The sequence below is a fragment of the Malus sylvestris genome, chromosome 17 (assembly GCF_916048215.2).
Source record: "Malus sylvestris chromosome 17, drMalSylv7.2, whole genome shotgun sequence".
NCBI classification, from domain to species: Eukaryota; Viridiplantae; Streptophyta; class Magnoliopsida; order Rosales; family Rosaceae; genus Malus; species Malus sylvestris.
Genome location: NC_062276.1, coordinates 29,751,816 through 29,777,235, shown reverse-complemented (window position 1 = coordinate 29,777,235; position 25,420 = coordinate 29,751,816). Strand labels below are relative to the sequence as shown.

The following is a 25,420-nucleotide window of genomic DNA, read 5'->3' as shown; positions in this document are numbered from 1 at the left end:
AAAAGGAAATCCTACCCACCTCGGGCGAAAATGGTACGTAGTCGGAAAGAATGGACAGCCTACCAAACAAATGGGAGCCTCCATGGTCAGGAGAGTTCAAAGGCAGCATAAAGCCTACATGAATTCCCTGAAGACCCTCGCAACAACTGAAGCCTCCCAAAATAAAAAATTGGAGAAGACATCATCTGGGGGAAGTAGTCAGCTCCGTTGGAGAAGTAAGAAATATGTGGAAAAGGCCAGTAGCAAGACAGAAGGTGAGGGGAATCACGTGCCGCAGAACCAACACCCCGGGAAGTATAGGATCTTGAGGCGAGCTCAAGAAGATCTAATCATGGTACCAACTCCCGGATGAAACTGTTTCATCTGAAAGGATACCACCTTCTCTGCCATTGGTAGATCCTTTTGGTGAAGTTCCAAAGCAAACGCTGTATGCGGGCATGGATCGACAAGAAAGGGCACTGGAACCACTACTTTCAGCAGATGCGATAGCTTGGTTGGATGAATTCATGGACCAGATTGGGAGCAAGAAAGAAGATCTGCCTGAGCCTAGTAATTTTCATATCAACATGGCGTATGTATTATTCGCCATGTTCGGTGCCAGACCTGATCAGCCCGCTACTATGGAGGGTGATTACTTGACAACTAAGCCAATGATGGCACATGTCAATGTGGAGGTAGTCGAAGAAGAAGAATCGGGCAAGGCTGAATCCGCTGAAGCGTCCAAAGATGGTCCTTTCAGGATTTATACAGACAAAATGGTGTTTAGCCGCCCGAACATCTCGTTGGCCAATCATCTGAAGCCCATATATGTTACAGCTCATTTGGAAGGGGTGCCCTTCAAAAGAATTTTAATTGATGGGGGAGCAGATGTTAATGTGTTACCAACCAAGCAAATGACGAAAATGGGAAGAGGCACGGAGGATCTTATTCCTACAGACTTCACGGTCTCTAGCTTCTCGGGCACTATCACCAAAACTCATGGGATATTGCCTTTAGAAGTGGATTTGGGATCTAAACAGATCATGCTGGCATTCTTTGTGGTGGACTGCACCTCCACTTATGGAGCCTTACTCGGAAGAGATTGCATCCATCAAAGTCTAGCCATACCCTCCACTCTTCATCAACAAGTGGCTGTTTATCATGAAGCGGGCACAGAATGACCAGGCTTTTAAGAGATGGTAGAGGCCGAATCACGACCATTTCTCCCCACAGCTAATGTTGCGGAAGCAAGTTTCTACAACCCCAACGTAGGAATCTTGAAATGTTCAGGAGCTGATGAGAACGGCCGCCCTACCAAGGTGACGGCCCAAAAGCTTTTGGAACAAGGAATGCTCCTTACTAGAGAGGAGTGGGATATACCTTGTTTCATCCCAAATCCCCTACACCATCAATGACTGAACAAAAGAAGAAAGATTAGGTAATGGCAGTTAGATCCCTGATTAAAAGACTGTTGGTATATGGGAAGGGAAGAAGGCAAGAAAGGGAGCTCTTGGACAAAGAAGAGCAGGAAAGGCAGGTGGGAGCTTCAACCAGCCAGCATGAAAGCAAGGAGGAATCTTGCAGAGAAGAATTGGAAAGGGTCATTCAAATGGCCGAGTGCATTTATGACCTAGATGGGCCAGACGACTTGCCCGAAAGCCCGGAGCTAGTTGAATTTTTGTGTGCAGAACCGGATAAGCCACCACCAGAAGTCCAAGATCCTCTGGAAGTTATTGATCTAGGGACAGAGGAGGATCCAAGACCAATACAAATTAGTGGTTTATTGGGGGTTGATGATCGGGCAAAGATTATCTGCCTTTTGCAAGAATTCAAAGACTGTTTTGCTTGGCATTATACTGAGATGCCAGGTTTAGATTCAGCCTTGGTGGAACATAGAATGCCCATCAAGGAGGGATATAAACTTGTTAAGCAAGCACCACGAAGGATGTCAAAAGAGATAGAAGAAATGGTCAAAGAAGAGATTGAAAGGTTAGTAAAAGCTGGCTTTATCAGACCAGCCAAATATGTAGAGTGGTTGGCCAACATTGTACCCGTTTTAAAAGTTATAACAAAAGCAGTACGATGTTGTGTGGATTACAGAAATATTAATGGCGCTACACCAAAAGATGAGTATCCCATGCCCATGGCCGATTTATCCATAGATGCAGTAGCAAAACATAAAGTCTTATCTTTTATGGATGAGAATGCCAGGTATAATCAGATAAAGATGGCTCCAGAAGATATACATAAAACAGCTTTTAGGTGTCCCGGTCATGTGGGGGCATATGAATATCTGGTCATGCCATTCGGGCTTAAGAATGCTGATGCAACCTACCAAAGGGCAATGAATGCCATCTTTCACGATCTGATTGGCCAGAGCATGGAAGTATACATCGATGACATAGTGGTGAAATCTAAGACAGAAAAGCAGCATCTGGTAGACCTCAGACAAGCATTAACAAGGATGAGGATCCACAAATTAAAGATGAATCCAAAGAAGTGCGCGTTTGGAGTAAGAGCGGGCAACTTCTTGGGATTCCTGGTGCATCAAAGAGGTGTAGAAGTGGACAAGAACAAATCTCGGGCAATAATGGAGTCACCTTCACCCACCAACAAGGTGCAACTCAGAGGCTACTGGGCAAAATTAACTTCTTGAGGAGATTCATTGCCAATTTAGCAGATAAGATCCAGCCGTTGACTCCTTTACTAAGATTGAAAGATAAAGAAAACTTCGAATGGGGACCACAACACCAACATGCCTTTGACAGCATCAAGGCCTATTTAACTTCTCCACCAGTGTTGGTGCCACCTCAAAGGGGAAAACCCTTAAAGCTGTATATTTATGCCTCAGAAAAGTCAATCGGGAGTTTACTAGCCCAAAATAATGAAGGAGGGAAGGAGCAGGCAGTGTACTACCTCAGTAGAATTCTGACCGAGGTAGAAACAAGATATTCCCCAGTAGAGAGATTATGCTTGGCTCTATATTTCACTGCCAGTAAGCTAAGGCATTACATGTTACCTTGTCACGTGCACATCATCGCCAAGACAGATGTGATAAAGTACATGTTGTCAAAGCCAATGCTAACAGGAAGGATTGGGAAGTAGATTCTAGCATTATCAGAGTTCAGTTTTCAGTATGTACCCCAAAGGGCAGTCAAAGGCCAAGCAATTGTTGACTTCCTGGCCGAGCATCAAGAATCTCAAAGTGAGGTAATCAATATCCCAGGAAGCCTGGAGGTCACTAGCATTTGGATCCTGCCAAGAAAAGATATCTCGGGCAGAGATGATTGGATCCAGCAAGAGATAAGAAGAGTGACTGGTCTCTGGATCACTCATTGGAAGCTGTATTTTGATGGATCTCACACTCAAAAGGCTTCAGGAGCAGGAATTGTGATTGTAAACCCTCAAGGGGTTTATCATTATTACTTATTTCTCCTAGACTACCAAGGAAATACTAATAATCGGGCAGAGTATGAGGCCTTAATAATTGGTCTGAAAATCTTGATGGATCTGGGGGCAGTAGAGGTAGAAGTCTTTGGAGATTCAGAGTTAGTAATAAACCAGTTAAATGAGGAGTTCAAGTGCAGACATATCACCATGGCGGGGTATTACTTGGCGGCTACGCAATTACTGAGTTTCTGGGATTCTGAGATATCAGTCGATCATGTTCCTAGGGGATCCAACTTAGCGGCCAATGAGATGGCACAACTATCCTCGGGAGTGCCAATACAGGAGAGAATATATGGGGTAGATGTCCAGATCCAAAGAAGAAACCTTCATTCTATCTTAGAAAGGGATTCAGTCTGGATATAATGGTTCTAGAAACCGAGATAGAAGATTGGAGGTCACCTATCATTCATCATTTGAATGATCCCTCTTCGCCTACAAGCAAGAAGAATAGACAGCAAGCAACCAAGTATGTCTTATGGGCGAAGAACTTGCTAAGGAAAACTCCAGATGGGTTACTATTGAAATGCTTGGGCCAAGAAGAATCCATGAAGGTAATGGCCGAAGTACATGAAGGAGTATGTGGAGCACATCAGGCTGGAACGAAGATGAGATGGTTGCTTAAAAGGTATGGTTATTTCTGGCCCGACATGAAAAAAGATTGCAAGTCTTATGCCCGAGGTTGTGAAGAATGTCAAAGGCACGGACCTCTCCAGCATGTGCCCTCGGTGCCTTTAAATCCAGTAGTCAAGCCTTGGCCCTTCAGAGGATGAGCGATGGACTTCATCGGGCAAATCTATCTAGCTTCTAGTAAAGGGCATACTTTCATAATTGTAGCAACGGATTATTTCACCAAGTGGGTGGAAGCATCAGCAGTAAAATCCATAACTTTAGCCGCATTCAAGAATTTTATCGAGACCAAGATTCTGCACAGATTTGGGGTGCCCGAAACTATAGTAACGGATCGTGGGCCATCTTTTATTTCAAAAGAAGTTGAGGAGTTTGCAAGCAAGTACAAAATAAAAATGATCCAGTCCAGCCCATACTACCCTCAATCAAATGGCCAGGCAGAGGCCAGTAACAAAATCCTGGTCAACATTATCAAAAGAATGGTGATAGATAGTCCAGAAAAGTGGCATGAAAAGCTAGGGAACACTTTGTGGGCATACAGAACTTCCAAAAGGGCAGGAACATGGACAACTCCTTATGCTTTAACTTTCGGGCAAGATGCAGTGCTCCTCGTGGAGATCAATGTAAGTTCTATCAGAATTCAAAATCAATTTGGATTACACAGTGAAGAGTACATCGAAGCCATGTGTCAAGGAATTGAAGACTTGGATGTAGCCCGAATTGAAGCTTTGAACCAGATTCAAGAAGGAAAGCAAGCCGTTGCTCGAGCTTATAACAAAAAGGTAAAGATGAAGTCTTTCAAGGAAGGGGATTTAGTTTGGAAGATAGTCCTCCCTCTAGGAGCTCAGCTCAGGGGCTTTGGAAAATGAAGCCCGGCAGAAACAGGCAGAAACATCCCATTAATGTTAAATTCTTAAAGAAATATTGTCCTACATTGTGGGATGTTAGAGATTGTTATATTGAAGAGGATGCAAGGTAAAGCAAGCTTCAAGATATCAATGGGCAGTGTATATTTATCAATCATTCAAGAAGACGGGAAGACAAGAGTTGCTAAAATAATGTATATTTCATTTCGACAAATTGGTAAAATTTACAACGGTTTCAAGGTCGACGTATTACAATCAATTCTCCTTCTGGATGCAATGATATCTTCAGCTGATTTTCCGATGTCTTCATGGATGGAACCCGATCAGGTGATCAGGTTGTGCGGCCAAGACACGCCTGGTAGAGCATCCTCAATCAAGACCATCACCATGTGTGATGGTGAAGCCTGACTTATTACGGTAGCGAGCAGGAAAGCAAGCCTTCGTGAGGAAACCGCCTGACCAAGGGTGTTGGAGATAGCGGGGTGTTCGACCAAAGGTGTTGGAGATAGCGATTATCTGATGAAAACTCTTTTTCTCACGGAAAGGGAATTTTAGGAAACTCCAATTAAAATTTGAAGAACTCATTCCACAGTTTTGGGAGGAAACTCAGAAAGAAGAAACACTTGGGGAGAATGAAAGTTGAGTTCGAGGATGGTTTGTTAAGAAAGCTGACATTTATAAAGAATATCATAAAGTAGTTCAAGGGTTGTGAGAAGATCAAGAGACTTCAGGTGTCATTAATTTCATCTAGAAGATACAAGTTCCAAGGGCAAGGGTGCAGCCGCATGCAGCTATTCAATCAATATTGGTGCCTGGAATTCCAGGCTAAATATCAATTGAAAGGGGGCACTATTTGGATCAAAACTTGAACTTTGGGCTCAGGAAAGGGGCTGGCCCAAAAGGATGCCTAAAGGAAGAGTCGGCCTAAGCCCAGCCAAAACCCAGAAAGCAGAAAAGGGCTTTTCTGACTTGGTGCAGCTCATGAAGACCACTTGCTCACCTACCCAAAGGCCAAGTGGTATAGACTGATCAGTTATACAGCCCATAAAGTACTTTATAATGGCAGAACAAGTAAAATAGCTGATGAATCACTGCCTCTCAAGTTGCATTCGGGCAAGGCTGCTGCCACAAGAGGCTAAGCTGAGTTGTTTATAAAAGAAGAAAGAGAAATCAGGAATAAGGACACTCAATCAAACAAACAAATGCAAGCACAAACTCTGCTCAAAGCCAGATTTGCCTTCAAAACGAAGCTGTAGTCAGCCCAAGCCTTCATCCCTCTCGGGACAAGCCTTCACTCAAACCTTTGTAATAGCTCTGCTACCCTGTTCAACCTTGCTGTAGTATCGATTTCTCTTTGTAAACTCCTCTCCTTACCTCTCTCTAAAGCTCTCAGACCCTTGATAAGCCACAAAGATAGGGACCTGCAAGACGACCAGGCTTGCCCGACAAGGTTAAACCTTGCCCGACCTTCTTTGTTTTTGTCTTTTCATTCATTAGCCTAGCAATATGTTGTATACTTCCAGCCGTATTCAAGTTATTTCTAGTAAGATGACTATTAAAAGAATCTCTCAGTACTTGGATCCGATTTGAATATATCTTCATTGTTCAAACCAGATCTAAGTTCTAAGCCCTCGGGCATGTAAATTTGATCAGTTGAAAGTCCTTGGCCTCAAGGCATAAAAAAGAACCTTATGTGGACTTAACCCATCCACGATAGTCCTTGATAAACAAGAAGTCCAAAGTTATTTGGGGCGCAAGTAATCGACCTACCCTTTAGTTTTATTTCTATTATATTGTGATTATCATAGAACGCTTAAGCATGGAATGGATTCTGATAGGAAGCCTCAAGGTCTACACCTAAGGCCCTACAAAGGCACCTATTTGGATTCATTCCGTTCTGCGGTCTAGAACGTTTGAGTATAAAGAACGAATTCTGATGGGAAGCCTCAAGGCCTACACCTAAGGCCCTACAAAGGCACCTATTTGGGTTCGTTCTATCTTTTGGATTCGAGTAATCTGAAGTATAATAATTGTAAGACTCCTGCAATCGATGGAACAAATATTATATGTTCGAGCACTGGTTTAGTTATTGATGGGAAGCCTCAAGGCCTACACCTAAGACCCCACAAAGGCACCTGTTATAACTAACTTGGTTTCTCAGGCGCATATATATATATATATATATATATATATATATATATATATATATATATATACAACTAAAACTCGATATCCATTTTACATCTGCCATGCTAAAGATGGCAGTGGCACGCCTGAGTACTTAGAAGTTAATCTTGATTGTGAGCCTTAAGGCCTACAACTAAGGCCCCACAAAGGCACCTCTCAAAGTTAACGTTGTCCTTCTCTTCCAGCCTTGCCTGATGAGTCTTACCTGACGAGTCTTGCCCGATAAGTCTTGGCCGACGAGCCTTGCCCGACAAAGCTCGACAGTGAAGCAGAAGCCCGACAGCAGCCCTCAGCCGGCGCTAACCTCCTGGGGAGCTGTGTGCTCATCGGCCAGGAAATGTCCCCGACGGAAATTCCTGACGCGAACACTAGTCAAACGCTTTAGTTCCATCGAAAAAGACACCTAACCTACCATACAACTATACAACTCTCCCGAAAACGTGAGTCGGCCTTTGTTGACTTTGATGATTGTAATCTAAGTGCAGAGGAATTAGGTATACAAAAATCCAAAATTAAACCAATTTTTCTATTAAGGTGGCTCATCTGTTTGACAACCAATACCTATTTCCTGACGAGGCCACTACGCAAAGTTGAGCATAAAATTAGTTACAGACTTGGCCACCAAAGCTTTCCACTAACTATAAGCACTCCTAATTAAATTAAAGTTTCAAATAGAACCTTCTCTTTTTTAATATTAAAAAAATAAAATAAAATAACAAAGATTTAACCTAACGTTTACTTCGTCACGTCCCCCGCCCCCTTTTTGTCTTCTCACTCGTCCTTCGCAGATGACGATGATTCCACATTCATCTTCTCCTTTTTTTTCAACGACTTTGGTAGGCCCAATCGATCTCAAACATAGAAAGCTAGAAATCAGAGCAATAGTGCAGAAAGAAAAGGAAATAATAAGAGAATTCGAAAGGAAAATAGGCATATTTCATTCATTCCCCTTTTTCAGGTTATAATGATCTATTTATATACAATCTGCAAGGGAACCCTAGCAACAACAGGTTAGGCTTTAAGTGAACTTAGTTAAAGGGACGGGCTGGAGGAGAGCTAGCTAAAGGCCCAAGTCATATGGTCCTAACAACTCACCCCCCCGGCGCTTGAGAAGAGACATGTCCTCAGGTTTGAAAATCAGGAAAACGTGTAAGGATATCATCAGCCTCTTCCCAGGTAGCGTCTTCCGTTGGTAGTCCGGACCATTTGATTAACCATTTAGTTACTGGTTTGTTCTTTTTTTTTTTAAGATGCCCCTGTCCAAAATTGTGTCTGGTTGCCACTTGAAGAATCCCGTGGAGTCCATCGGTGGAAGGGTGGGATTGGTAGTAACCGCTGCACCAACCTTCTTTTTAAGCAAGGAGACATGAAAAACAGGGTGGATTTTTTAGTCCTGTGGAAGGTGGAGACGATAAGCCACAGAGCCAATTCGTTCCTGAATTTGAAATGGGCCATAACACTTAGGCGCAAGTTTGTTGGAATGGCGCATGGCGACAGAGTGTTGCCTATAGGGGTGCAGCTTGAGAAATACCCAATCAACGACCATAAACTCTCGTTCAGTCCGACCTTTATCATGGATTTGTTTCATTCTGTTTTGAGCAAGCTGAAGGTTGTTCCGTAAAAGACGAAGCAGCTGGTCTCGGTCTTGTAGTGCAGCATCTGCGGACTGAACTGTCGTTGTACCAAGGAGATAAGTGTGGACAGATGGAGGGGTAACCCCGTACAATGCTTGAAAGGGTGACATCTTGATAGCAGATTGGTAGGTGGTGTTATACCACCATTCGACCCATGGCAGGAAGGAAGACCACTTGCTTGGTTTATCTGCAGAAAAACACCGAAGATAGTGCTCCAAAATGCAATTGAGTACTTCCGTTTGGCCATCCGATTGAGGGTGGTAGGCCGAGCTATGGCAGAGCTTGCTACCTTGGTGTTTGAAAAATTCCTTCCAGAAGTTGTTGAGAAATGTGGGATCATGGTCGAACACTATGGATTTGGGCATGCCATGTAAACGGAAAATCTCCTTAATGAAAGTGTCTGTTATTGTAGCTGAAGTGTATGGATGTTTGATGGGGATAAAGTGACCATATTTGGTTATACGATCGACCATAACCAAGATAACTGTGTAACCGTTGGAAGAAGGTAAACCATCGACAAAATCAAGTGCAATATCTTGCCAAATGCCATTGGGGATTGGTAATGGCTGCAAGAGGCCCGGGGGGTGGATGGTTTCATGATTTTGGTGTTGGCATACGGTGCAGTGGGCAACAAATGTCTTGACATCTCGTCGTATGCCGGGCCAAAGAAAGCTGCATTTCACTCGGTGATAGGTGCGAAGGAACCTGGAGTGGCCACCCTATAAGGAAGAATGAAGTTCTTTGAGGATTGTAGAATGCCATTGTGATGTAGAAGGGACATAAATACGGCGCTTGTAGTGTATGACGCCATTGTGTAGTGAAAAACCTTGAACGGTTGCGGCTGGAGAAGACAATAATGCAGGCCATACAATTGAAAGGGAATGATCTGTGGCATATGCTTTTTGAAAGTTAGGAATACAGTCCAAGATGGGAGATGAGAGGCCCATCAGTTGCATTGGTTCGGCTTGGCGGGAAAGAGAATCAGGAGCACCATTTTGAGATCCCGGTCGGTATTCAACCGAATAGTTATAGCCTAAAAGTTTGGCAAGCCATTTCTATTGATGTGGGGTTGTGATTCGTTGCTCGAGAAAGTACTCGATGGGTTTGTGATCTGTGACAATCCGGAATTGTTGTCCTAACAGATATGGTCTCCAATGTTGGACGGCAAACACAATAGCTAGGAGTTCTTTATCATACGTGGAGAGAGCGAGATTGCGTCCTGATAAAGCTTTGCTAAGGTAAGCAATTGGGTGGCCGTCTTGGCACAATACTGCTCCAATGCCGGTACCGGATGCATCAGTTTCCACCATAAATGGCTTTGTAAAATCAGGGAGAGCAAGAACCGGAGTGGATGTTAGGGCCTGTTTCAGGGTCTCAAATGCACTAAGAGATTCAGGAGTCCAGAAGAAGTTGCCTTGCTGCAACATATTTGTTAATGGCTTGGCGAGCAACCCATAATGCTTGACGAACTTACGATAATAACCTGTTTAGCCTAGAAATCTGCGAAGGCTTTTAATACAAACTGGGCATAGCCAATTGATGATTGCCTCAATTTTAGATGTATCCATAGAAACACCATGCCCCAAAATGGTGTGGCCCAAATAATCAATTTAATGTTGTCCAAAGGAACATTTGTTGAGCTTCACTTTCAAGCTGTGTGTTGATAGAATTTGGAAAATCGTCTCTAAATGTGAGAGGTGAGTACGCAAAGATGGGCTATACACAAGAATATCATTAAAAAATACTAACACAAACTTACGTAAGTATGGACGGAAAATGGAATTCATAAGGGCTTGAAAAGTAGAGGGAGCATTGGACAATCCAAAAGGCATTACAAAGAATTCGTAATGACCTTCGTGTGTACGAAAGGCAGTCTTGGCTATGTCCTATGTGCACATTCATATCTGGTGGTAACCGGAGCGGAGGTCAAGTTTGGAGAAGACGCAAGTACCATGTAATTCATCCAAAAGCTCATCCACTACTGGGATTGGGAAAAGATCCTTGATTGTAGCAGCGTTGAGAGCTCTATAATCGATGCAAAGGCGCCATGAGTCATCTTTCTTTTTGACCAATAGAACAGGGGAGGAGAATGGACTGTTGCTGTTCCGAATGACACCAGAGGAAAAGAGTTCCTGCACTTGTTTCTCAATTTCTGCCTTCTGTGAATGAGGGTATCGATTGGGCCAAACATTGATGAGTGGGGTATCTGGGAGCAACGGGATCGTGTGGTCAACTTGTATGGGTGGTGGTAGATCAATAGGGAGGGAGAATAGATGTTGGTATTGAGATAACAGGGAAAGAAGTGCGGGGTGGGTATTGGATTGTGGGGCAAGCAGTGTGGCGGTGGGTAAGTTGGGTCGGTGGGGTAGGGGAGGAATGGAAGAAGGAAATTGGGTGAAGTGGCACAAGTGTAAGGGTGGGTGGGCCGTCTGAAGGCCTTGGAGGGTGTAAGTGTGGCCATGTGTTGTGAAAAGCATCGTTTTGTTCTGGAAATGCCAACATATCCAGCCTAGGGATTCGAGCCACTCGGCTCCCAACACCAAATCATATCCAGGTATAGTGAGTAAGAGAAAGAACCCCACTAAAGTAGAATCCTGCAATTTGACAGCCACATTATGAACTCGCATAGTGGCGGTAACCTGTTTGTGAGAAGCTGTGGTGAATGGTATGGGAGAAATATGTTCAATTTGCAGCCCTAATTGTTGGGCAATATCAATGCTCAAAAGGTTACAAGCAGAGCCTGAGTCAATAAGGACCTTGATGGGTGCGGACTCAATAGAGCCACGTAATCGCATTGGGTGACCAAATCCAAGGTTCGGGATCGAAAACAGCTCGAGCATGTGACAAGAGGTATCAATGGGGTTGTCCTCCACGGGATTACAATCCTAAAATTCCTGGGAATCATCCTCGGGGGTGTCAATGTCCAATAATACCATCATTGGATATTTGCATTTGTGGCCAAAGGTATAAGGCTCTGAGCAATGAAAACATTCTTTTTTTCGAATTTTATCTTGGACCTCAGTTGGGTTTAAACGTTTGAAGGGTTGTGTAGGGTGATATGGGGGTTGGGGAGGAATTGTGGGGACAGGTGTGGTGGGGGAAATGGGTGGTCTTGAGAAGGATGAGGATTGGAAATGACGAGAGAGTCGGGTATAACGTTTGGCTTGGTGTTTGGTCTCAAATATTTTGGCGAGCTTTTGGGCTTGGTGGAGAGAGTCGAGTTTGAAAGCCAAGACATCGTGACGGATGTCGTCTCGTAATCCCCCAAGGAACACATGTTTCAACTGGTTTTTAGTCCAGTCAATCACCCTACAAGACAGTTTGGTGAACTCGGCGATATATTCATTGACGGTGCCTTTTTGTTGAATGTGAGTAAGCTGAGACTCAATGTTAGCACGGTCACCACCCCCAAATCGTTGAAGCAAGAGGTCGACAAAGAGACTCCAGTTGTCGACCGTATCGTTGTTTGAATCCACGCATCCAAATCGATGCATCGGTGCCAAAGTTACAGGCTGCCACAAAAACCTATTTATTTGGGGGAACCTTGTAATAGTCTAGGTATCTCTCAGCCATGGCTAGCCAACCATAAGGGCCATCCCCAGTAAAACGTGGTAAATCCATTTTGATAGGTTTAAAATGAGGGGGTTGGGGATGAAGGGTGGGTGTGAAGTGTGGTTGAATGTGGGAAGAGAATGGAACTGAGGTGGGCAGTGGGTGTAATGAGTTAGGTGGGTATGTAATAGGAGAGAGAGGGTGGGGGGTCGTAGAATGAGGGGTGGGTGCGATGTGGAAGGCGTGGGAGAAAGATGAGATCGGGGTGGACGGGTGTGGAGAGAAATTTGAAGAAAAAGCCTAGTATGGGTGAGATGACATGGGCCTGGTTGTAATGGTATTAGGAGACGGTGTGGGCCAGGTTAAAGGTATGGACGAGTGAAGATGGGCCAAAGTGGGTGTTTGGGAAAGGCCCAAACCCGGATAGGATATAGTCGGTGGGGGAAAGAGGGATCGAAAAGATGGGTGAGTGGTGGGTGTAGAGGAACGGGGAGGGGTGGGTGTAGCAGCGGTAGGTACAGGAATGGGTGGGTAGGTTGGCGATGGTGTTGTGGAGGTCGGAGGTGCGGGAAATGTGGATTTAAGAATGCGTAGTTCGTCCAACAGTAGTGATTAGAACGACAAGAACTGGGAGGTGATGGTGGTTTGAAAAGTTTTGTTGGAATTTTTCATTTGGTCAAGAGATTGTTGGAAAGTTGTTTGCTGGTTTTCGAGAGCTGAAACAGAATCGGAGATATCGTCGACCTGGGTACGGAGGTGGTCATTGCGCACGTCCAATGCCGCTGCAACGACATCGGGATCGGTGCTAGGGGAAGGAGTAGATTTGCCCATCGAATGGCTCTTATACCAATTGGTAGGCCCAATTGGTCTCAGACACAGAAAGCTAGAAATCAGAGCAATAGTGCAGAAAGAAAAGGAAATAATAAGAGAATTCGAAAGGAAAATAGGCAGATTTCATTCATTCCCCTTTTTCAGGTTACAATGATCTATTTATATACAATCTGCAAGGGAACCCTAGCAACAACAAGCTGGGCTTTAAGTGAACTTGGTTAAGGGACGGGCTGGAAGAGAGCTAGCTAAAGGCCCAAGTTATATGGTCCTAACAGACTTTGAATAGTACCCTCTCTCTCTCTCTCTCTCTCTCTCTCTCTCCATGGAAATACATCTGTATCCCTTCCAGAACATCTCTTTACTCCTTGTGATCACAACTACCATATGCCTTTTTCATGTCCGAAAATCTTCGGCTGCGGATAACGATCGATACCTCAACTGTAGCGCATCGTTCCAATGCGTAAATTTTCGGGATGTTCATTACCCTTTTTAGGGATCAAGCCGGCCAGATTATTGTGGCTACCCGGATTTCAAGCTCAACTGCAATGGAGATGCTCCCGTGATCTCATTTGACGGCCAAGATTATCGAGTCCTCGATATAAATCAATCTACAAGTACTCTACGGGTTGCTAGAACGGACTTTTGGAACAACGTTTGTCTGGTGTCACTTGCCAATACAACCATAAAATCAAGCCGTATCAAAAATACTTCGGATGTTTAAGAAGTACTGATGTTCTACGATTGCCCCCCGCTTAACATTCTTCTTCCAATTCAGCCCACAAGTCAGTTCAATTGCAGCATAAACAGTATTGCCACTTCCGTTAATTACTTTGTCACAAATTTAGGGCTGCTGAATATTAGTGGTAACTACAAAACGACCGTCACTGCCAGCATTTCTCAATCTGCAGCTGCAAATCTGGTGTTGAATTCGTCCAAGGATAATCTCGTTGCTGCACTTGATTCCGAGTTAGGGTTGAAGTGGGATGCAAGTAATACCTTGTGTGACCAATGTCGAGGGTCAGGGGGTCAGTGCGGGTACAATATATCTTCAGCTGAATTCACCTGCTTCTGTAAGGATGGACATACTCCCTCAAACTGTGAAGGTATGCGCCTAAACATCTTTCCACTACGTTTAGGATAGAATTAGACTATCGGTCTAACCCAAAACCAATTAGCAATATGCGGAATAAACTTTAGATTCCTGACTAGGATTGATGCGCTCAACAATCTGGGTCTTAGACAATACGCTGGTGTTTGAAGGGTTAGATTGACGCCCCTTTTTAGTTTATGTCCTCCCATTTTAGTACTTTGTACTATGGCAAGGCTTCCTCAGCAACCAATGCGCTGCCTCAAATTAGAGAACCATCTACATTTGATAGAACAAGTACATATTCTACTCTAACAAGTTAATAGAGTGCACGGATATGAAATTAGAATTTGATAGAGTGCATAAATTGTCGTGCAGGATTTTCTTAGATAGCTAAGAAAATTTAAATTACCAATTTAGGATGGTTTTATATCCATTTATTTTAGGCTTTAGCACGTATTCATTTGTTTTTTGTTAGAGACTTGAGTAAAATGCATGAGAGAAATGATAGATGAAAGAGGGCGGAGGAAGGATGGTGGAATGTGGAAGTAATCTATACGGAATTAATAGAAGAGACGAACTTTAAGAGCATGTAACACACATTATGTACTGCGCCAATTCTCTGTTTTTAAATTAGTGATCTAACTTTGCGCTCTTCTAACTTTCATCTTTTCCTAAACTAGTGATCTAACTTTGTGCTATGCTAAATTTTCTCCTATTCTCTGTTCTTAAACTACTTTTTAAAATTTTATCTTATTTTCTAGAAAGAAAGGAATTTCCGCACACCATTTTCTCCTTGTGCATTCTTCTAAGTTTGCTCCCATTCTTTGTGTGTGTGTGTGTGTGTTTTTTTTTTTTTTTGAACAAACGATATTATGTATACTAAGGGAGAGAGGGTGGGCTTAGCCTCACAATGGGCTAGCAATAATGTGGTTTAAATTCACCTTTGGTGAGAATCGAACTTAAGACATCTCACTTACAAGTGAGAGAAATACAACTAGACCGTAGTACTAAATGGTTGCTCCCATTCTTTGTTCTTAAACTAGTGCTATAACCATGCTCACTACCAAATAACTTTCTCACTCTTATTGTGGGCTCTCACAATCCCATCCATTTTTTTTCACATTACCATGACCATGACAAAAGCCATGTGGCATTCGATGGGAAACTTCAAGTTGGGTGGGTGCCCTCTTTTTTCTGACTTCTTAATAAAAGCATTTCCAAATTATGCTTCTAGATTCCAATCTCCGATTAGGGTGGCCATTTTCCATGCCAAAACAAAACCAACTCACTCATATCACATGTGTGTCATATGTAGGTGCATTTTTAGGCCAATGCAAATAACCTTGGCAGAATGTTGAGATATATTGCAATTAAAAAACTATTTTTGTATTTATAACTTGTTAGTTTCTCAGCAATATTAACACAAGAATTGTGATTATGTGATATAATTTGCATCCATTAATCAAGAGAATGCATTATACTTTGCATAATTTTTTTTTTGTATTTTTTTTTTCGTGTTTTATTATTTTTGGGGTTTGATAGGGTATATTAGTTCCTTTTTTTTTTTTATTAGTGTGGTGTGTGTTGGGGATAGATTTAAGAGAAATATTAAGGAGATTTTCTCAAAAGTGAGACTCTTCATGAACTCTCTATCACCTTATGTTTTTGCCAAAATATTTTACTAATGTTAGTACGAGAATTTACGTTAAACTAGGAGATTGCACAGAGTCCATAAAGAATCTCATTTTTGAGAATTTCTTTAGCATTTCTCTAGATTTAAAGTAGGATGATATTTGGCAATGGCTCCTATACAAACAACATAATTCGCACGGTTAATTCTCTTTTCTTGTCATCTAACAATTATTTTGGAAAGCTGCCAAGTTCCTCGTACTAGATGTCTAAATAAATCGACCAAAAAAAAAGTCTAAACAAATTCTAACGTTGAAATTAAAATTTAAGAACATTTGCTTGCTTTGCATTTGAAGATCTTTTGTGTGTAATTCAGTTGCAAACACTTCTGGCAAAAATTTCTTAGGTACAACTTTTTTTAATTTTATTTTGGGTCAAATTTCTTAGCTAGGTACAGTTCAGGGAAAATTTCTTCGTTGTTTTGATGTTTATTGAAAAAAGAACATGCATCGCATCATCCCACATGTTTAATGCATTAAACTATTAAGGAAAAGGATCCGGTCAGGATCATTATCATGGGGATCCGGAGGATCGTGTAATCATGTTTGTTCAACATATATCGTGCGATCAATTTTTGTTGGGTACTATTTGTTAAGCTAGAGAGAAGAATAGAGGTTTTACAGAAAGAGAAGCTTTAGAGACAGAGGGAGAGAGAGAGAGGAAGAGAGAGAGATTGAATGTAATTCTTTAGTATATTATATCTTTTTGGAGTAAGCAATCTTACAAGGTATTTATAGAGAACACAAGATTATAACTAATCTAACTACCTAACTAATCTTATGCCAAGTGTCACAATCTCATACTTATACATAATATCTCTATCATCCCCCCGCAAACTCATGCTTGGATGATCCTAGCATGAGATTGTTACAATGTGTGTGAAACAATGGAGCACTCAACCCCCTTAGTCAAAATGTCTGCAAAATGTTCCTTGGAAGAGACAAACTGAACATGAAGCTGATGCTTAGCAACGCGTTCTCGAACAAACTGAACATCAACTTCGATATGCTTGGTGCGTTGATGTTGAACTGGATTGAAAGATAAAGCAATGGCCGACATATTATCACAGAACAATACAGGAACAGAAGATATTGTAATCTGCATAAAACTCAGGAGTTGCTTAATCCAATCAAGTTCTGCAGCCGTGGAAGACAAGGCTCTATATTCTGCCTCTGTGGACTATTTGGAGATAGTTTGTTGCTTCTTAGAAGACCAAGAAATGGGATTACTACCGAGGTAAACAACTAACCCAGTTGTGGATCGCCTATCATTGGGATCCCCTGCCCAATCAGCATCACTAAAAGCTTTAATATCTAAAGCAGAACTGGAATAAAACAAGCCATATGTCATGGTACCTTTAAGATACCTAAGAATCCTTTTGACTGCAGTATAATGTGAAACCATAGGGCACTGCATAAACTGACACACCTGATAAACAGAGAAGGCAATATTAGGTCTGGTAAAGGTTAAGTATTGCAAAGCACCCACAATACTCCTATAATGTGTAGGATTGTTATACGGTTCACCATCATCTTTGAGGAGCCGATGATAAGGCAGGCAAGGTGTATCACAGGGCTTAGAGTCAATCATTTCTGTTTTAACCAACAGATCATGGACATACTTTTGCTGTGAAAGAAACAACCCATTTGCAGTGCAAGAGATTTGAATACCCAAAAAATAGTGCAAAGGACCGAGGTCTTTGATATCAAACTCAGAAGTCAAGGACTGAATAACCTGTTGAATAGCCAGGGAGTCATTGCCAATGATGATAATGTCATCCATATAGAGCAACAAAATAACCAATGTGGAGCCAACAGTCTTCACAAACAAAGAAGAATCAGAATACGTAGTGGTGAACCCCAACTGAGGAAGAAATGCAGTGAATCGCTCATTCCAGGCTCGGGGAGCCTATTTCAAACCATAGAGAGATTTATGAGTTTGCAGACCAAATTAGGATAGGTAGGGTCTTTAAAACCTGGAGGTTGCACCATATAGACTTCATCTTGCAAAATGCCATGTAAAAAGGCATTTTTGACATCCAACTGCCGGAGAGACCAATTGAAATGAGCAACTAAGGCCAACACTATCCGCACTGTTGTGGGCTTAACAACAGGACTGAAAGTCTTAGTAAAATAAATCCCAGGTTATTGACTAAACCCTTTAGCTACCAACCGAGCCTTATGTCGAGCTATAGTACCATCAGAATCTTTCTTAATCTTGAACACCCATTTACAACCAACCAAATTCTTGTTGGAAGGCAAAGACACCAAGCTCCAAGTCTTCTGAGTATAAAGAGCACCAATCTCGTCTTTCATAGCATTCAACCAAACTGGACATTTAAGAGCTGACTTATGAGAAGTAGGTTCAACCAGAGACGGATCTGTGGTATGAGATGACTGGAAAGCAGATAAAAATACCTTCCATTTGATGATCCCACTTTTACTCCTTGTTTGCATGGAATGTATGTTCATAGGTGGTACTGACAATACCACTTGAAGAGTCTCAGGACAATAGACAGGTGCCACAGGGATCGCAAGGCTTTCACTTTCTGCAGCAGTAATGGACTGAGAGAGAACAGGGAAATTGGAACTAGATGAGGGTGACAATGAAGATGGTATGGAATGCATGGAAGATGAAGTGGACTCTGTGACATGTGGAGAAGAAGGAAATGGTGTAGAAACAGGTGAAACAACCACGTTGTTTGATGTAACAACGGGAAGTGGGAAAGACACAGAGGATGTGGACAATGAAACACTATCCAGTTTCGATGCTGTCAATAAGTTTGTAAAAAATACATGCCTTGATACATATATTCGTTGTCTAGCCACCTCATAACACAGAAAACCTTTAAACTTGGAAGCATACCCTAAAAAGACACACTTAGTAGTTTTGGGTTGTAATTTGATGCTATTGTAAGGTTTAAGGAAAGGATAACAGGCACACCCAAAAATTTTCAAGTGAGAAAGAACAGGAACACTCCCATATAGTAACTCAAAAGGAGACTTATTGGATAGTAAAGGAGTAGGCATTCTATTTATAAGATAAGTGTCTTTTTGACAAGCAAAGCTCCAGAAAGAATAAGGAATCTGAGCATTTCTAAGCAAAGTAATGGTGGTTTCAATGATATGCCGATGTTTTCTCTCAGCCAAGCCATTTTGTTCCGGGGTATATGGACAAGATTTTTTATGTGAAATGCCTTTGTCAACTAGAAAAGACTGAAATTTATTACTACAATACTTTCCTCCCCCATCACTTTGGAAAATCTTCACAATAGCAGAAAACTGATTCAACACATAGGCATAGAAAGCAATAAAGGTGGCACAAAGATCTGATTTATTGATGAGTGGAAATATCTACGTGTATCTAGTACATTCATCAATAAAGGTAACATAATACCGATATCCATCAACTGATGTACAAGGTGCAGGACCCCAAAGGTCACTATGCACAACCTGAAAAGGAATGACAAACTTATTGACAGATGTGTGAAATGGCAGATTACAAAATTTACCTTCTAAACAACTTTGACACACAATAGGGACAGAATCTTTGGCATATGTAATGTTTGACTTATGCAACATTAAAGAAACAATGGAATTAGAGGGATGACCCAATCTACTATGCCATATAGTAGAGTTGACAAGTTGTCCAAGAAAAGCTTTAGCTTGTAGCTTTGGATGAGGTACACCAAGAATGGTAGTAGCTAAGGAATGAATGGGATAAAGTCCATTACTGCATAACCCTCGGAAGAGGATCCTCCCTGTGGCTTTGTCCTATATCTAGAAGCAAAAAGCATCGAAGATAAGATAGCAGTTGTTATCTAGGCAGAGCTTGTGAACAGAAAGTAAATTCTGTGATAGTTTAGGAACATATAACACAAAATTTAACTTGATAGGTTGCACAGAAGTGTTAAACACAGTACTACCAATATGGGATACTTTCAAGCCTTCACCATTAGCGGTTTGAATTGTTTCATTGAATGGATACGGTGAAGCCAAGGACAAGTTGTTCAAATCTGCAGTCATGTGGTTAGTGGCGCCTGAATTAGTAAGCCACACTTGAGGAGTGGTCTGTGATGTAGAGGGTTGTGATGGTTGAGCCAGGATAGTATGCATAGCTTGCATGGATGGCTGCGAGTATTGTGGCACATGATAAGCAGGACCGAAACTCTGAGAGGAATAGCCATATTGCTGTCCAGTATTGGAACCAAATTGCTGTTTAGGATGTAAACCATATTGTTGTCCAGGCATAGGAGAATAGTGAGAAGCAAAACCAATGTAGTTCGGTCCTTTCTCATTGTAAAAACAAAATCAGGTGACATGATTGGTTTTGCCACAGATGTGACATTGCGATCTGGTAGGAGGCGGGGAATCACAAAATGGTGCTGTATGACCCTCACTATTACATAGCTGACATGTAACAAGTGATGGAGCAGAAGGTGCATAAGAAGAGTGTGGAGCTTGACCAAATACTCCCGGAGCTGAAGTTGGAAACACATGAGTTTGAGGTTGAGAAAATGGTCTGTGATTAAAGTTTCTAAAACCTTGATTAAACTTTCCCTTCCCTTTGTTCTTATACTGATTGAACTGCTTAAATCCCCTTTGAACAAAATGAGAATGTCCGGAGCCATTGAAAAAAGACAGAGATGAGCATTTAGGTGCCGGTGATGAATTGGTAGCAACCATTACAACAGCCTCTTCTGCAAGCAACTGAGACAGGAATTCTTTGAGAGAAATAACTTGTTCTCGTCCTCGAATAACAGTGCAGAAGGTATTATACTCATGAGGCAACCCATTCAAAGCCAAAATCACTATATCTTCATCAGCAAAGGAAACACTAGTAGCATTAAGATAATCCCTGGCAACTTTTATCTTTTGGAGGTACTGAGCCACAGTATCAGTGCCTTTCTTAATGTTTTGTAAGTTGGACTTCAATTGAAAGATACTAGTGCGAGAAACAGTAGAGAATTGTTCCCTTAACCGAGTCCAAAGATCACGAGAACTAACACTACCTATAGCACAGGACATAGCTACTGGAGATAAAGTGGCAGTGATCAACTGCATAAGAGCCCTATCATGCATCATCCAAATCAAATATGCATCAGAATCAACAAAAGATGATGAATTTGACATAACCACACCAGAGGGACCAAAAGGAGAAACACATCGAGAAGGACACGGGACAGAGCCATCAACAAATCCCATGATACCATTACTTTCGAGTAATAATTGCATTTGAAATTGCCAATTTAGGTAATTGGAATCATCAAGTTTAATATTCACCGAAGTAGGAAGCGATGAAATAAGTGCAGTAATTGGAAACTGGAGCAATTGCAATTGACTAGCAGTAACCATGATGCAAGAAACAAGGCACAAACTCTGGTAGAAAGAAAGATACCTCTCTGCGGCAAAATCACAAACACCTGGAGTGCAGGAACACAAAAGACAACGAGAAGAGAGTTCCGATCAGAAATTGCAGAGCGTCGAAACCCTAGAATCTTGAAGAATAAGAAATCCGTGAAGAACACAGCACAATTCAGTTGTGACACGGCAATGCTTCAATTAGCATTGACAATAGCAGAAGCTGATTAAGGATCGAAGAGGCGGTAGCCATGGCGGCGAGTGATACCAGGTTTAGCTAGAGAGAAGAATAGAGGTTTTACAGAAAGAGAAGCTTTAGAGAGAGGGAGAGAGAGAGAGGAAGAGAGAGATTAAATGTAACTCTTCAATATATTTTATCTTTTTGGAGTAAGCAATCTTAAAAGGTATTTATAGAGAACACAAGATTATAACTAATCTAACTACCTAGCTAATCTTATGCCAAGTGTCACAATCTCATACTTATACATAATATCTCTATCACTATTTATATTTACTTTTAAATTTCAAATAATTTCTAACCGTACAATGTACGATGACATGATTACAAGATCTTCGGATCCCGGAAAAAGATTTTTCCTCCGGATCCTTTTCCAACTATTAAAAGGTAGGTCCATTTAATCAAATTCTTGATGGAGATTGTTCTTATTTAATGACCTAATATGCTTTAACAATACCTATACTTGGTCAATCAAACATGGCTTCATGTGCGCACTCGTTCACTTTTAGGAAAAATCTTCAGCACACCTCTTTTTACTTAGATATAGTGGTATACTCTTTGTTTAAGTATTATTTTTTTCATTTAATTAGGACTAACTCAATTTACTGTTATAAAATTTCTTAGTTTTCAACATTTCATACATTAAGTTTTTTCGTCTTAGTCTTGTACCTTAAGCCATAATTTTGAGATGAAAAAAATTTGATATATGAAATGTTGAAAACCAAGAAGCTTTGGGAGAGTAAATAGAGATAGGACGAAAAAATTTGGTTTTTTTTAGTATATGACACGCCCCGACCCTGCTATTCCCTGAATACCAGGATAGACACGTGTTGGCCGACACCCGAGGGTGACGAAAGCCATTAATTGATACAAAAGCTAAGAATAAGAAATAAATAAGAGTTAGAAATTTAAAAATACAATGGATTAATAATTTAGGAACGTGTTCAGAGCATACAACTAAACCTAATCACTAAAAAGAATTAAGATAAAATTGAATGAATAAAGAAGTGGGTCCTACATCGAGAGGATTCAAAGATGTTGCTGCGGAAGTGTCTTGATGCCGGGGTTAGGTGCCTTGATCCTAAGTCCTGAATGGGGGCGCAAAACAAAGGTGAGTGGACCAAGTTTATATATATAATAATAATAACAGTTATCAATGTACTAACCCCCACAGTTTATATAATGAAAACTACTAGCATAATAAGTGATGGATTTAATAAAAATCCTAGCATGCCAAAATATCTCAAAAGTCATATGGCGGAATAACGTTGCAAAAATCAAAACAGTAAACGTCTCATAGATCATCTCGTAAGCACGGTGTGCTGCTAGAAAGATCACTAAATAAATATACTCCCGGCTCAATGCCTGCTTCATGGTCTCTGCGCCCGTAGCCAGAGATTACCAACTCCCGGCCCAATACCTGCTCCATGTCCCTCAGCCCGTAGCTATGGATTATTTCTTCTGGCCTAAATGCCAACACCAGATCCTCGCCTCAGGCGGCATAGTGTCCTCTAGGTACGCACAAATAGTTACGCCTCTCATAAATAACCACTTCATAGTATAAAGTCATTCATCGTCTATACTATAAAGAGGGGTTTCTAAAACATGTTCTAGCATCCTATCGTCATCCATCAGATAGTCTACCATTTCATGGTTTTTATAGAAAATACGATATATCAAAATATAGCTCAATGTAGGCCAACAATTGATTCCTCACCAAAAACACGAGACGACAATCAATATATTTAATAAACAGGCTTCACATAAATCAAATCATAAACTCGTAGGCATGCTAATCATTTATGCAATTAAATTATAAAATCATGTAATTTTAGAAGGGGTCCACTCACAGTACTTAATCGCCAAAAACCTGCGCCACTAGCGAAGACGGAAGCGTCACAATAATTGCCCCTAAGCACATAAAGAGTCCAATAAATAAAACTCTATTATAACAATTGAATTTGGGAAAACGGATGTTGGAAATAGATTCAGGACGTCGAATTACCCTAAGAAATGTCCCGGATAAATTTCGCAAACGTCAATAGAATATTCCCTAACAGAATATTCTCCATAAGTTGTAGCCCTTGAAGAGACGAAGAGAATGGTACCTCATACGACGTCTAACTCGCCGTGGTTTGGCCGGAAAATTCCTCGAAAGCCACTGAGGTCGCCGGAAACTGGGTAAGATTCAAATGGATATAACTTCTTCAATACTCAACAAAATTGGATGAAACAAAAAGGAAAGTTGTAGTACTCAGGGAGACGAAGAGGTTGATACCTTACACGCCAGCCAGCTCGTCGTGGTTTGGCCGGAAATGGCCTCGAAAGGGGCGGTGCTCACCGGAGGCTTGTGAGATTTCGTCGTCCTTTCTACAACAGGAGAGAGAAAATTGCAGAGGTTTCTCTAGTCGCTAGGATTCCAAAAATATAATTTTTGGGTTCGATTTTATGAGGGAGTTAAGGTGAGGGCTAGGTGAAGCTCTCGGTGCTGAGAGAGAGAGAATGAGAGAGGTATACGGGAAAGGGAAGAAGAAGAGGAAGAAAGAGAGAAGAGGGCTGAGAAAGATGAGGGCTCGGGGACAAAACAGGGGGTGGGCCCCTTGGGCTCACCAATTTAGGTCCAAACAATTATTTTAAAATAAATGGGGTTGGGGTGTTTCAATCTACCCCCTTAAAAAAAATTTCGTCCCCGAAATTTAAAATCACTTAGTAAACTGAAAAACTCGAAAATAGGGAAAAGGATACATAAATATACGTAACGAAGAAATCAAGTCAGAGCGGTTGCACAAAAGGGAAAATGTCATCCTTTCGTGATCGGGTTGCAATGATTCCATCTTTCGTGCCTCCATGCTCATACTTTCTTTCCCCATCAGTGTAATAGTAGAAAACATACTTTAATAAAATATAAAGTTGAAAACACAAAATAATTTAAGGCCAGATAACATCAAAATAGATATGTACTAATATATAGATCAAAAACTCGAATCAACTTAAAAATGAAAACAGAAATACTTTTCCAAAAACATTTGTAACGTCAAAACTAACTAGAGTAAATGAAGTTAAAATACTTATATTGAAAACCAAAACTAAAAAATGAGAGTGGGTCTTGCCCAAGAATTCGAAACGTCAAGTACTCCGAGAATAGATGTGTCTTTGGGTCGAGTCCCAAGAATAACAATTCTGAATCTGCATCAACTGCTGTAGACGAATCTTCTTGTCTAGTTGCTTAACGAACCCAACAAATAAGCTATCAATATACCGGTCGGCCGCCCGTGATATCGATCACACATTTGTTGTCTCGATAAGCAAATAGTAATCTCCTGAGGATGAATAATTTCACACGTCGTAAATTCGATCCTCCGAATAAAAGTTCGCAAGACTTTTCTGTCAACCAGTGTTGTCTGTGAAAAACTCTCATACCATGTCGTAAAAAGTGCCATACACCAAACCGAACCAAAACAGAAACTATAGTCGTAACACTCTATCCAGCACCAAGCATCATATTCACTTCAATTCTTCCAAATGTGACCAACTATTCCAGCGTTTTGCCAATAAATAACCCATTTGAAAACTGTACCTTGGGATTCAAGAGAAGTGGCTACCATGTTAGAAGTAGACTCAAAAGCTCGAACCAAGCAGGCAGAAAAAGAAAAGTCATCTTCCTCAACACGCAGTATCTCTTGGGAACTGTTGTAGTGCTCAATCCACCTCTCCATTTTTGCTTAGTTGCATATTTCTAGTCAACCAAGGTCAAAGTTGGTGGAAAGAAGAACGACTCGCAAATGGTCAACCTAAAAACAAAAGAGAGTACACACCTTTCGAGAGAAGTGTAAAGATTATCCAATTCTCGCTTCGACCGTCCTGTAATGCCATCCCATAATGCACCAAACAGATCTGCTAGAAGTGTTTTAATAACC

At 41.4% G+C, this 25,420-nt stretch overlaps 1 protein-coding gene across 5 annotated transcripts in view; it reads left to right on the top strand.

Annotated features, from left to right (window-relative positions):
• The window catches only part of LOC126609648 (LEAF RUST 10 DISEASE-RESISTANCE LOCUS RECEPTOR-LIKE PROTEIN KINASE-like 1.3), a 100,430-nt gene that overhangs the window by 26,835 nt on the left and 48,175 nt on the right, over nt 1–25,420 (top strand). The gene's annotated exons all lie outside the window — the stretch shown is intronic.